The sequence below is a fragment of the Sarcophilus harrisii genome, chromosome 6 (genome assembly GCF_902635505.1).
Source record: "Sarcophilus harrisii chromosome 6, mSarHar1.11, whole genome shotgun sequence".
Taxonomy (NCBI): domain Eukaryota; kingdom Metazoa; phylum Chordata; class Mammalia; order Dasyuromorphia; family Dasyuridae; genus Sarcophilus; species Sarcophilus harrisii.
This window is the reverse complement of record NC_045431.1, coordinates 97,886,233-97,901,243: the sequence shown is the minus strand read 5'-3', so window position 1 is coordinate 97,901,243 and position 15,011 is coordinate 97,886,233. Positions and strand designations below refer to the sequence as shown.

The following is a 15,011-nucleotide window of genomic DNA, read 5'->3' as shown; positions in this document are numbered from 1 at the left end:
TCTTTATGGAAGTTTTCAAGACGAAACAATTAGTAAACTGACATATTTTTTCTCTGAGCTAACATCTCCCTTAAGTAAGATATATAGAGACATCATGGGGTGGGGGGTAAGAGTGCTAGCCTTGGAGTTGGGAGGACTTGAGTTCAAAGTCTGCTGCTGAGAAATACTAGCTGTGTATTATTTCTGAATCTCTGAACTGCTATTCAACTCTTTAAGACTAGAATTTCAGATGAGTTTTAAATTTGATGACAAAATCCATGGGTGGAGCTTCCATACCAGAGTCCCCAGAGCTAAGAAAATCAAAGGTGTGGGATCTCAATAGTGAAAACAAACATTTGGTGCTTAGGAAAGCTCATCTAATATTCAAACTACTTAAATACTGGGGCAGAAAATTGGGTCCTTAAGGTTTGATACCATACTTCTTGGTCGATATCATAGTGTTTGTCATAGATCAGAGGTCCTTCATCTTTTCTGAGTCATGGACCCCTTCTCAGATATATAAACATATATAGTATATATATGTATTCTACACACACACACACACACACACACACACACACATATGATTTTAACGTAAAACATTACATTGAAATAAAAATATAATTGCCCCACAAGTTTATAGAACCCATGAAAACTATGCACAGACCACTTAGGAATCCATGAACTTTAGGTTTAAAACCCATGGCCTAGATTTAGGTATCTCTAAAACCCCAAACTTAAAAATATAGACAGAATCCCCTTCCTATGAGGATTATGACACTATTGTTTATCATCCATTTGCATTCTGATTCAAGACCGTTTGGCGCCTAGATGAGAAAGGAAAAAAGCTGGCAAAGTTGTTTTGGATGTTGGATGTTTCCATAAGGAACTGTTACATAAACAGCATTGTAAAAGCAGTAGTTAAAGTGATGCTACACAAAATGCTAAAAAGGCCAAGAGTAGAATGGATTTGGAAAGTCATCTTGTTATCTATGTTGATTTTTCTGCCATTAAGAAGTCCACAAAAATCTCATGTACCAGCATTTTAGGAGATTAATGGACAGATTCAGAATCCTAGTCAATTGGTTTTGAGTTATTACTGCAGCTGCCTAAAACATACTTCACATTACTAATGCTGATCACAAATAATAATAGACAAAAATGGTTTGACACATGAAAAACTATATTTTTTGGACTCATCATAACTAAGCTAAACTAGAACAACTGAAAACTATGACCTTCTACACAAAACTGCATCATGCTCTGAAGAACAGACCCTTTCTTACTCTATGAAAACATGCAGGGCTAATGAATGTACAAGTTTTCTGAGAGTTACTTTAGAAATGATTTCCCACTTCGGAATTATACAAGAAAAGTCACTAATGTCATAACTTTTGACCTAGCAATCATACTACTGAAGCTATAACCAAAGGAAATCAGTCAAAAGTTCCATTTTTATGGAAGCAATTGTTGGGAGCAGCAAAACAACTTAAAAACCACCTGGAAACAAAGTTGATACTCATTAGTTGGGAGATTGCTGTATGAAGATTGGTATAATAATGTAATGGAATATTATTACATCATAAGAATATAAGGAATTCAAAAAATCATGAAAAGACTTGTGTAAACTAATATAGAACAAACCTTTCCGATCTAGGAGAATAACATACCCAAGCATTATGTAATATAAAAGGGTCACCAAACTAATTAATTGTAATGACTAATTTTGCTCCAGAAAAACACATGACAAAACATACATTCTTTCTATGTAGGAGAACAGGGCAATTGGCCAGAGCTTTGGAATGTTGCCTATACTGAGATAAAACTGTGATAGACACCAATTTTGCTTAACTATTTTCTTTTGCTACAAGAGAGTATGTGTGTGAGAGGGCTATATCTGGAAAGTACTGTGATATAAAAACAGCCTCATCAATAAACTTTGAAAAGAATTCATTTCCCAAGTGTCTTTCATGGGACATGTTCTACTTTCACCTGATGGGCCATTTGGCAGATTCTATCAACTATGATAGTAGTCAAATCAGGGGGCCATTACTCAATCTTCCAACACTGGAAAAAAAAACAGTCATAATTTTAGTTTTAAAACAAGTACAGTGAAAGGTGTTGACAGAAATACCAAATGCCTGGATTCCTCACTCACTCAGGAAGCACTCTTGCTTTGTTTAAAATTGTGCTGCCATGGTGATTCTAGTATATAAAGCAAAAAAAAGACTAAAATATGTACAGTAAGTAAGTTGCAACAACAAAAACAATCAACTGCTTCATAAAGCTGTATATAGGAATTTGGATGATATATTTTCCTATTGGGGAAAAACAAACACTAAAAATAAATTTGAAGTTTTGTAGTAATCAAAAGAGGATTCCAGAACTAAATTGACTTTGAAGAAAAAGAATTCTATATGCTGGTAGACAGCTTGGATAATTATAAATTAGATCTCTGTGCAAATTCACAGGAGATTGAACTTGAAAAAGATTTGGCTTTTCATCTTGTGGAGGCTAGATCTTTTCCATTCATGCCATCCTCTCCTAGCTTCTCCAATACCTTGCTTTACCACTATCATAGCTCTTTTTTCTTGTCTGGTCAAGTCTTCCCACTCCACTGATTCTTTTCTTCCTTGTTTGTAAAACATCATTTCATTATGCCTTATTCTCTAATTCTCTCTTAGGTCTGCCCATTCTAGAGAATCTTCACAATTAATCTTGGGTCATTGCCTATGAATCTTTAAAATTTCTTAAAGAACAGTCTACACTGTACCACTAGTAATCTTGCTTTTATCCCTATAACTCTAACTAAATAGCTTTCTCTGTCTTTTTTCTCAGTCCCTGTACTGCTAGATCTCCCTGCAGTACTTAATACTGTTGACCACCCACTCTGTGATATTGTTCATTATCTTGGCTTTAGATACTTTTCATCTACTTATATTTTTTTCTCCCCCATCTGTAGATTCTTGAGGGCAGAGATCCCGATTCATATCTGTTCTTGTATTTCCAATGCCTAGTTGGTGGGAGGTGCTTAATGAAAGTTTATTGTTGGTTGATATATTATAGTCCTGTTTTTTTCCCCCCCCTAATTCTCTTATTTCAACATTTCTTATCTAGATATAATCATTGCCCAAGTCTTGATCCTGGCTTAAGTAGTGAAGTATAGCAGCAAGAATGCTATCTGACACTTGGGCATAATTTAACTTCCCTAAATCTCATTTTCCTAATCTGCATAATGAGGAGAATAGACTGGTTCCTTCCATGTCTAAAGAATAATCTACATTTACTGTCTTTACTTCCTCAATAATTATTCTCTCAAAACACTGAAACCTGTGTTCTAGTTCTAATTACATTGCTGAAATCTCTCTATCTTAGCTCTTAATTTCAATGTTCAGTGTCTTTAGTCTTCATTCTCCTTGGCTTGCTGCAGTATTAAATACTGTCAACTACTCTCCTGCCTTAGCTTTGGTTATATTGCTTCCTTCTTGTTCTTATATACTTCTACAGACACATTTAAAACAAAACACATGCATTGACTAAAAAAATTAAAAAGTCAATGAAATGTAAAGTTATTACAATACCAGCATTATGGTAATCCTTAGTAAAAAACTGAAGTATAAGATAATAACCAGCTTTAGAGTAATGGAAATTATATTATTTAGAATAGTATATATATAATATATAAGTATATAATAGCAAATCTCAGCTGAAATCCAATTTTGCTACCTCTTATGTGAATCATTGGACAAGTAACCTTTCTGGATGTCAGTTTTCTTAAATGTAAAATTTTGTGTTTGATGCAGATGCTCTGTAAAGTCCCTTCCAATTCGAAATTATCTGATCCACTTACATCCTCAAGAAGCTTGAAATCTATCAAAGGAGATAAGATAATACATCTATAATTAGGTAATATTGCAAAGAATATATTTATATACATATACACATCACACACATATATATCACAAACATATATATCTTTATGAATTCAGAGAATAGGGGCATGAACACAAATTAAGAAAAAGATAACATTCATACAAAATAGAGAGGCTATCCATTAAATGAATAGCTTGATCATCAATGATATTAAGAAACAAAAATTAGTATAACTTCCTTCTACTATTGAAGATTTGATTTTTAAAAGTGAAGCAACGGCTAATAATAATGTCTAACTTCATAGTGAAAACTCAATAAATAGGATTTACTCAATACATTGAACATTGGATTAAATTTACATTAATGAAAAAAGTGAACTGCATTTCAATAACAATATCTTACTGTGACAAGGAAATCTCACTTCAAAAAATGTACTGTTTGGCTTTTTTACAGTGGGAAATATCCTATTTTTCTGATACTGTATAAGCCCCTTGAGGACAGAGATTGTTTTATTATTTTCTTTATGTGCCCAGAATCTAAGATAGTTCCTGACATGTAGAAAAATAAGATCTGCTTGTTGATTGACTGGATAGACTTTACTACTCTGAAGGGACAATTTATCCCATCTCCGGAGTTTCAGGTGCAAAGAGAAAATCTGTCTGAGGAGTAAAGTAGAATTTTAGCTTTCAATTTGAATTTTCTAACTTTACTTGGTATTATATCACCAACAATATTTGAATAATCATATACCTTTTCTTGTGGATATACTTTTAACACTATAAATCGAAAAACAAATTCAAGCCAATTATTAAATGAAACTATGAAATTATGATTAGCCATTTCTTCTGGTTGACCCAGCTTCTTTGCAAATGACAGTGTCTCTCTCTGGAGGAAATCTTTTCCATCAAAAAACCAAAGGGAAAGAAAAAACATCCAAAAAATCCAAGCCAGTCTTTGCTTGTTCCAAAGTACATACCAGAGCTATATAAATTAATCATCTTAGGCATTGGCAGTAAAGTGAAGTAAAGTGAATACTTTAAGAAAGAAGACTCATAACCAACATTATCTAACCTTGCCACATTTTCAGTTTGTTTCCTTCCTTGTCATTCTTCAAAATCCTTCAGTGGGACAGGCTCACCTAACTGGAATGGTTTCCATACGTAATTATGGTTAACCCTAAACACAGAACTATTAAGGCAAAGGCAACATGGTTTTTACAGCTTGGGGAGAAATTTCTGCCCTATTTAATCTCACTTTCTGATACAGATGTTCCTTCAATTTTTTAAATATACATTTCCCTTTCCTTTTTTTGCTCACATCACAATTTCTTTATATCTACTAGGTAAATTCATGGAACGATGCCTTTTGGAGACTTCTTAGTCCTACAGTTCTAATTTTCCCATAAGAAACAACTTGGAATATACCCCGTAGTGCCTCTTTTTTCATCCATGCTTTACAATTCTTTTCCCTTTGATTCTATCCAACAAAATAGCAAACATTTACTTAGCATCTTCTACATGTACAGCACTGCAATATGTATATACCTTCTATGGGCACACACAAAATAAAAAAAAAAAGCAAAATCAAAACAAAGAAACAAAAAACAATCCATGCCATTAAAAAACTCAAGTTCTTTGATAGCATCTTCTGATGCTGATGCTTTCTCAACAAAGCTCTTTTAATTAGGTAAGTCCTATGGAGTTCACTTCCAACCACATTTCATAATAGTGGTTTGAATCAACAATTCATTGTATCTTGGTTTTGTTTCTGCTTATTCTGGGATAAGTCCCCCATATTTCTCTGTCTTTAATATGGGAGCCAGGTCACCATTCATAACATCATTAGAATAGAGACAATATAATATGCCTTGTGTGCTTCTGAAGACAGAAAATGTCACTGTTGAGAAAAAAGTCAAAATATCCTTAGCTTCTACTTTTTAAAATGGAAAATTTGCCCAATGTAACAATCAGTCAGACTATACAAGAGTAGACATATGGGGACCCAGGAACACTCATTAGTCTCCAAGGGATATGAACCCAAATCAGATAAAATCACAGATCTACCAAAGTATCAGAGTGTCTTGCACACAATATTTTCAAGTCAATTGTACATTGCACATAGATAAAACAGAAGGGGTAGTGAAACATGGTCATAAAACCAAAAAAAACTTTTGATGCCATTTAAATAGTATAATTTTCTATAAGTATATATATATATATATGTAAACATATACACTCATGTATATACCTTGACATATATCATAATACCTGAAGATTATAAAAGAAGTTCAGAAGATGGTGGAAAAATTACAAAAGTAATTTTTTGTCAAGCAGCATGGAACATTGGTTTTGGAATCAGAGGATTGTGGTTCAAATGTCATGTCTCAAACTTATTCACTTTATGATCTTGGTTAAGTCACAACATCTATGGGATTCAGATTCTTCATCTCTAAAATGAAGAGCTTGGACTAGAATCTTAAGGGTTCTAATCTGGGGTCCATGAACTTAAAATATTTTTGACAGCTATATTTCAACATAATTGGTTTCATTTGTTATTTGTGTATTGTGTATTGCATTTATGCATTTGAAGCCATTATTCTGAGTTACTAGGTTTCACCAAAATTATCAAATAGGTTCATAAAACAATAAAAATTGAGAACTCTTTAGTCTTTAAAGTCCCTATTAGTTTGAAATTACTATAGAGTAATAGTTCTTTATAGAAATAGTGAGCTGAGTACTGTGAGCAATGAATTCTTGGTAACTCTCTACAAAATTTTCTCCTAATAATAATAAAATAGAGAATGATACTAGAGGTTCAAATGAGCTATTGAGAAATATAAAACAATATAATCTTTCTCATAACTATAACCTTAATTTTAGGAGGCTTATCAAGAAGGCCCTAAGTTTTAACATCAATATATATTCCGTTATGTGTAAGTGGCATTAAATCTAATCCTCTCTATCACAAAAATGAATACATACAAATAATATACTTAATGACTTTAGGGCTAGAACCAAGCATTAAGAGTAACAGTATATGGGATGTCTTTTATTTATTGAACCAATAAGAGATGTACCAGGAAAGACCTAATCATGCTGTCATTTCACAATTTACAACACTTGAACTAAAATACAGGTATAGCTACTATTTTGTATGGTAAATCAAGAATTTTGTAATTCTCAAGTTTAAATTATCACAAAAACCAAGACTATATTAGTCTTGCATCTTCTTTTTATGTTCCTTTTATCAATCTTTCCAATTTTAATATAAGGTTTAATATTAACTATTAAGTGTCTTAAATATTATCTCTTTTAGGTGGACAAATACACATAGTAGTTGTATGGGTAATAACTTAGCTAGAATCAACAACTAGAAACAAGAAAGTCATTAGAAAAAGAAATAACACTAGCCTCTTCTTACATAGTATTCAGAGTTTAACAACCAGGAGTTAGTTGGAACAGCTCTGACTATCCAGTTATTATTACTTTGTTTTTGGCACAGTGTTCATAAAATCACACTAAGATCAATGATTTGCATCTCTGCTCTGAGGAGAAGGAGAAGAAAACTCAGATCTGCTATCACATTCCTTATTTTAGAGGTTGTGAAACAATCAGTTAAAAAAAATACACCCAAACCTTTCACCACCAAATCAAAATCAAACTGCACCAGCCAAAGGGAGAAACTGTCTCTCTCCTTGGGACCCTACTTTCTTTCATTCTTTCTTGGTAAGTGCCAAAAAGAAAAGAAATGCTTGCTGTCATCATATTTTAAACTCCAAACACACCCCCAAACCAAAATCCTCATTAGATGATGTAAACTACCATCCTTGAACAATTAATTGGTCAATTTTCCCTTCTATTTAGTGGCTTATTCTTGAGTGGTTTGGATGGCAGTCAGAGCTACTTTCCTAAAGCAAGCTAGGAAAATTTCAATGATGCCAGACCACTTGGCTACTCCATCTCCTCACTGGAAAAGGAAAAAAAAAAAAAGCCAGTTACCAGTTACCCCATAGGCCTCTAGTCAAGTGCCTTTGGATCAGAGACATTATTACTTCTCTGGAGTAATCTGAAAAAGTACTCTCAATCTTAGTGTAATATTCTCCTCTCCTAAGGACTACTCAGACCAAACATTAAGTTTAACATTCTTATGAAATTATATATGAAGCCGAGGAAGAACTGGACCCTGGCAAAAATACAAACCCACATAGTAGTGTCTTGAAAAATTGCTAGGATTTGGCTTGGTCTGATCTGCAACTAGCAAGAAAGATGGGCAAATGAAAAGAAACCCAATGTTACCTTTCTAAGAGTCCCATAACCTACTCCTCCCTTCTCTCAATCTCAGAATCCTGCAGAAGGGACACTTCTATGGCCCATATAAGGGGGGCAGGGACTACCCCCCTCTTATGGATAACTAGCTGGTATCTCAAGGCAAGGCACTTCAGAAGAAGTGGGAAGAGGTTTCAGGCATCATTAATACAAAACTTAAAGGTCCCCAATCCACCCCATCATCTTACAAAATGGAAAAACTGAGCCCTACAGATTTGCCCAAAGTAAGGGGAATAGAACATGACAGAGCAAGAAATCTGAACTTAAGGCCTCTGATTCCAAATTCAGCATTTTCTCTAAAGCACTATGCTTAGGTTTTTTTTTTTTTTTGGGGGGGGGGGGAGTTTTCTCTCCATTTTCTGTTCAAGCAGGGAATCCTGCTTGAGTGGCTGAGTGGGGTAAGAGTGCAGGGGTGTTGCTAATATCTTTGCTCCGGCCAGTACTGACTCCAGGTTTCTCTAAGCACATCCTCATGCAGGAAGCATGCTGGAGAGTAAGTCCTTTCTAATCAGAATGACACCGCCAGGAAACTTTCAGGAAGACTCTCTCAGAAATAGGACTCCAGAAACAGCCCTACAGGGGCACTGCTCCATTTTGGGGGTTGTGTGGACACACACACACACACACACACACATGCACATGCACATGCACATGCACATGGATCTCTACTTTGGAGTAGTTAATTCAACCAACCTTTCCCCAGGTCGTCCCCAGAAAAGTGCCAGAGGGACACCTTGGGCTTGACTGTTCCTCAAATTCCCAAAGTAACTTGCAAACTTTCCGAGTAGCACAGTCTCAGGTCTCAGAGAGTAATATAAAAGGAAAGGGGTGGGGGTAGTAGGAAATCCCCTGGCTGAATAGATTGGGGAGCTAAAGACTCAAATCAATAATACGATTCTTCCCTCCTCCCGTCCTCCCCCCCAACTCCTCACTCCCTCATACAACAACAGGACCCAGCTTCCCCACTCCCAATCCCTTCCCCCAAGCAGCGGTAGCAAAAAGATGAGAAGCAGCAACAGTTATGAGAAGAGTCCTGGAAAGGAAAGATGCTGTTTTTTCTTGAGGAACCGGGACTAAGATGGTTCATGCTTCCATCCAATCAAATGGGAGAAATAAGAGAAAGAAAGCAGAAAGAAGATAAGCGATAGAGAAAAGAAACAGAGAAAAAGAGGGGAGAGAAGAAAAAAGGGGAAAAGATGGAAAGAAAGAAAGAAAGAAAGAAAGAAAGAAAGAAAGAAAGAAAGAAAGAAAGAAAGAAAGAAAGAAAGAAAGAGAGAGAGAAAAGAAAAAAGAGAGAAAGGAGGGAAGAAAGATGGAAAGACAGACAGATAGATATGAAGTTTACAAGTATCCTTGGGGGGAAAATGTCCCATCCATTTCCCCACTGGCTCATCAGATTATTGTCTAGCCGGGTCGGCCTGCTTCCCACCACTTCCCGGGAAGCTCATCGCCCCTGAAAAAAGCGCAGAATTTGCAAAATCCCAAGGCACCGATTATTGCCGCTGAATAACAGAATTCCCCTCACCTTACCTTGCCAAATCCTTAGATCCTGGGACCACTCTAAACTTTTTCCTTTTTTTTTTTTTTTTTTTTTTTTTAAAGTTGGGTACCCACTGAGAACTGAGAGAGAAGGAGAGAGAAAAGGAGGGAGGAGAAAGAATGGAAGAAGGGGGGAACCACCCACCCAGCAGCGGCGGCGGCGGCGGCGGCGGCGGCGGCAGCAGCAGAGAGAGCGCTCCGGCCAAGCTGGCACTTTGGGGGACTGCAGCGGAGCCTCGCAGGTACTCAATAATATATACAGATTAGTCAAAGGAGAACACCAACTTCATGACTCAGTGATCCTTCTTTAAAAGCTACTGTCTCTCCGGGCCTTCAGAATAAAAGTCCTCCCTCCTCTGAGTGGTTGGAATCTCTCTCTCCCAGCTCCCAGCCAGGAGAAGAGGCGTTGCTTGTTCCCTTTTGCCTCCTCCTCCTCCTGAGAGCCGAGTGACCGTCAGGTTTGTGGAGGGTTTGCCCTGCCCCCTTTCTTCCACATTTCACTCTCTCTGCAGTCTTGCTCACCCCCACCCCACCAATCTCTCGAGCCACAGGACCTCTCTCTAGTCAGACGACATTTAAATAAGTTTTCCAGAACTGCAATGATTTAAAAAAAAAAAAGTTAGGTTTTGACTCTGTCCCATTCCTTCTTGTACAAACACAGAAATCCTGGCTGCATAGCAGCGAACGCTTTTCTTCACCCCCCTCTCCCCTTTTTTTCCAAGGGTCTTTTTTTGTCTGTTTCCATTACAGCCTGAAAAGAAATCAATGGTAAACCAGACAGCAGCTTTCTATTCAGGGGGAAGAAAACTGCCTGCGTTTATTTGAATTAATGCTAGCCCTGAAGCATGAGCAGTTAAATATATTGGCTTTTTTGGGGGGAAGGGGGAAGGAAGGGAAGGGGAAAATAATCTTTAAGTTGATTATGCTTTCAAGGGTGCACCAAAATCTAAGTCTATGGTCTATAATAAAGTTATATCAGGACGAGTCACCAAAACACAATTGGGAAATGTGAACTTTATTTCTTTAGAGGATAAAAAAAAAATACTGTGTTAATCATGTCACAGAATACCTGAATCCAGAACCCCTTGGGGTGAAGAGTGTGTCGCATCCATCTTGCAACGTCTCAGGAATGTATTTTAGAATTCTATTCATTTATTTCTTTGGTCATAAACCATCTGGAGCCTAAGTCACCGACCTTACTGAATCTCCCTGAGTTTTAGGAGGAAAGAAGCTCCTTTTCATTCATTGTCCCTTCATAGTATTTCCTCCAAGTCAAGTTAATATATAAACCCTAATCAGCTGGACCATTACCACCACTACTAGAATAAGACCACACCTGTAAAACTTTTAAAATTGGCATTGAAATGAATATAAACCAAAGTTGAATAACCAAAGAAATATCTAGTTAGATAATCTTGCACATAAAGTGGATAATGACACCTAACAACAGATGCTGGAGGATCTCTCACTTAGGAAAATAGCATACTGATCAACAGCTATCTAGCCCCTGAAAGTGTCGGTATTTGGCAGCAAAGAAATCACATGGGTCATTCCAAGACAAACACTGGTTCCAGGAAGTCAGGAGACCCAGGACTGTCATTAACTCAATATGTGATGTTGGGCAAATTACTTAATCTCTCTGGATCTCAGTTTCCTCACATGTAACCTGAGTGGTTTGGGACAGCTCTTAGGTCTTTCCCAGCTCAACTGTTCTTTGATTTTTCAATTTAGTAATATAATGGGGGTTTGGTGCTTGCCTAGATCACATAAGATGTAGTCATCCAAGGGGAAAGATGCAAATCCAAACCTCCCTTTCATCAACCAACCTTCCTTTAGGACCTAGTTTCTTAATCTGTGGGTCACAACTCCATATGGGTGTCTCATAATTGAAAGGTGGGATTGGGAAATTATGATTTATTATCAGTAAATGTTTGATGTGTATACCTATTTTATATGCCCGCATACTTGGGTCATATAAGAATTTCTAGAGCAAAAAGGGGTCAGAAGTTTAAAAAGTTTAAGACCTACTTGAGGACACACAGAAAGAATAAAATAAATGACCTTTTTCTTAAGTAGGAATGTGCCTTTTGCAAGATGTTTCACTAATAAATGGCTTAGATATGCTAATAGAAAAGAAGATAAATCCATTAAATAATCTGCATTTTTATATATATCACCAAGAATAAAAAAATGAGAGATGACAGATTTAGACATCAACTCATTGAAACATTCAAGAGATCTGTACAAAATTAGTTTCAAAATGATTTTAATAGAAATCAAAGTACTGAATAAATACAAGGGCATCTCAAATTCGTACTTAGCTTCAACAAAGATGTTTTTTTTTAAATAATTCTTCAAGCCAAGTTATAGATTTAATTCAGTACCAATCAAAACTTCAATTGATTATTTAATAAAATCAAATGAAATTATAAAAAATAGAGAAGTAATACACATGAATACCAAAAAGAACTAAGAAAAACAAAAGTGATGCTTCTACCTCTTAACAAAGAGGTAGATGATCATCATGTGTTATATACTTTAAAGGAGGGTATCATTACAAAATGATTATCATAAAACATATTAATTAAATATTTTAAAATATGGGATAAACAGGGACTAGCATTAAACAGATCTCAAAATAGCAATGACTTCTGATGATGGAAAAAATTAGTTCTTCTCTTCTTTCAGCCAAGTATCACAGATCTTAATCCATTTCTCCACCCATCTTTCCACCCCCTAGCAAGGAAAATAACTAAAAGGTAATTTTAGTTCAGATAGCTAGGTGATACAGAAGATAGCACACTGGGACTGGAATCAGGAAGACCTGAGTTCAAATGTGGTCTCAGCTGTGTGATACTGAGCAAGTCACTTAACCTTGTTTGCCTCAGTTTCCTTATCTATAAAGTGAGTTAGAGTAGGAAATGGCAAACCACTTCAATATCTCTATCAAGAAAACCCCAAACATAGTCATGAAGAGTCAGATATGACTGAAAAATGAATCGTTGTTATTCAATCATTTTTTTCAGTTATGATAACAACAATTTGAATTTGGCAATACGAAATTTGTTCATGTTGCCCAAAGCTGGGTTTTTGCAAGTTACTTAACATGTCATACTCTAGGTCAAAAGTGGTAATACTGGTTTTACAAGTCTTCAGATAGATATACCATGCCATAATATTTTTGAAGGAATCTCAGAGCCCATGTTATTGCTTGCCAATAAGAAAATGGTTTGCTCTAGGAATGAAGGCACTCACATGACCATGTGATTTTTAGAAAGCAAATTTTTGTGGTCTTTAGTTAGCAGAACTCAGATTCAGGAGTATTCAAAGAACTAATCTAACTCATTAATGAAAATTTCCATTCTATGAAACAGCAATTAAAAACACAAATTGGGGAAAATACATGGTTTAGATATGGTCCTTCCCTTCGTGAACCTTATGGTATAGCAGGAAGGATACAATAAGAGTATTAGGGCTTTGTAATTGGTTGGTTGCTGTCCTTCATTCTCCAAGAAGACCAAAATGACATCTCCATCTTAGAGTCAAGTTATAGTGTCCGACTATGACTGATCAGACCAATAGGAGCTTGGAGTACACTCCTACATTTGGCATTTGAACAATATGGCCACCCCAACAGAACTGCGCTCTCTGCAGGAAGAGAAGCTAGAATAGAGCTTTCCTGGGTAAAGACAATGAATTGCCTCCTTGGTTTACTTTTTGTTTGGGCTTAATTAATTTGCTTCTTGAAGAGGAGAAGATCTTAGGAATGTCTAATTCTACTTTTGATAGTAATCTGTAACTGAAATAGTCCTAAAGAAAAGATTTAATCTTAGCTTGGAGGCAATTTACCTAGATTTTGTCAACTGAGAATGGTGACTGATTGTGGAGTGTCTTTTATTCACTTCAGTCCAACTCTTCAAAACTCTACTTGGGTTTCTTGGCAAAGATACTGTGGTTTGCCATTTTCTTCTCCAGCTCATTTTACAGATGAGGCAGACAGAGTTAAATGACTTGTCCTGAATCATATAGTGCTAGAGGCCACATTTGAACTCAGGCCGTCCTGACTCCAGCTTGGTGCTCATACCACCTAACCTCTCCAAAAAGGGAGGGACAAGTTCTAGTCATTCTACCTTATTAAACTCTAGCTAAAATGACCTGCTTGTGGCGCTGAACAGATAAGTCCAAAAGTTAGTTTTAGGAGAAAAGAATGGGAGAGTAGTGAAAACGTTAACATGTGACCATAGACTCACGAGCTTTCTGAAAGCAGGGATAGTATTTTGTTTTGTTTTTGCCTAAAGGTGTAAAGCATTTTTAATGTTTAGGATAAGGTCTGGCAGATAGCCTGCTATATGCTTAATAAATGTTTGCTGACTTAACAGACTATCTGTCAGATGGGAGCTCAGAGACAATCTAGTTCATCCTGTGCCTAAACATCCCTGCTACAACTTCTTTCACAAAATTGTCATCCTGCTTTTGCTTGAAGCTCTCAGGTGACGGGAACTACTTGCTGAGGCAGTCCATTCTGCTTTTGAATAGTTCTAATTGTCAGGAACTTTTTTGCTTTCTGCATCCTCTATCCTTTAGTCCCTTTTGAGACCAAATAGAATAAATATAATATCTCTTCTACACCACAGCCTTTCAGATGTTTGAAGATAACCATCATGTTCATTCTAAGTCTTTTCTTTTCTAGGAGAAATTTCTCCAATTCTTTCAACCAATCCCCCTATGGCATGAGCGCAACGTCTTCCACAATTCTGTTTGTCCTCTGGACTTGCTTCGGATTATTAGTATCTGTTCTAAAATGTGGGATCCAGACTTAAACTCTATGGTCCAGATGCTATCTACCTGATATCTGTCATTGTTATTTAGTTATTTCAGTTGTGACTAACTGTGACCCCATTTGGATTTTCTTGGCAAAAGATAATGGTTTTACATTTCCTTCTCCAGCTCATTTTACAGCAGAGGAAACTGAGGCAAACAGGGTTAAATGACTTGCTCAGGGAAACACAGCTAGTAAATGTCTGGGGGGGGGGGGGCAAATTTGAAAGAAGAAAGATGAGTCTTCCTAACTCCAAGCACCATTTAGTTTGCTCACAACTGGCTATCCCATCAAATCCCTATTCCTAGCTCTATACCTTTCTTTTGCTGCAGCTCTAACACATTGCTGACTTCTCTAGAGCTTATGGTCCATTAGAAATCTAAGATCTTTTTCAGACAAATTGCTCACTCTATGCTTCCTCAATTTTGTATTGGTGAAGATGATTTTTGAACCCAAATATGAAGCTTTACATTAAT

General features: G+C 36.3%; 1 protein-coding gene across 5 annotated transcripts in view; it reads right to left on the bottom strand.

The window, feature by feature from the left end:
* The window catches only part of PALLD (palladin, cytoskeletal associated protein), a 470,544-nt gene that overhangs the window by 102,159 nt on the left and 353,374 nt on the right, over positions 1 to 15,011 (bottom strand). Inside the window, exon 1 of one of the 5 annotated variants that reach the window (XM_031943911.1) lies at positions 9,708 to 9,762. The exons of 3 other annotated variants lie outside the window; for them this stretch is intronic. The gene's annotated coding sequence lies outside the window, so the exon portion shown is untranslated. Of the gene's footprint in view, positions 1 to 8,870; positions 9,024 to 9,707; positions 9,763 to 15,011 lie in introns of those variants that run through there. One more of the 5 variants, XM_031943910.1, reaches the window with a different exon arrangement.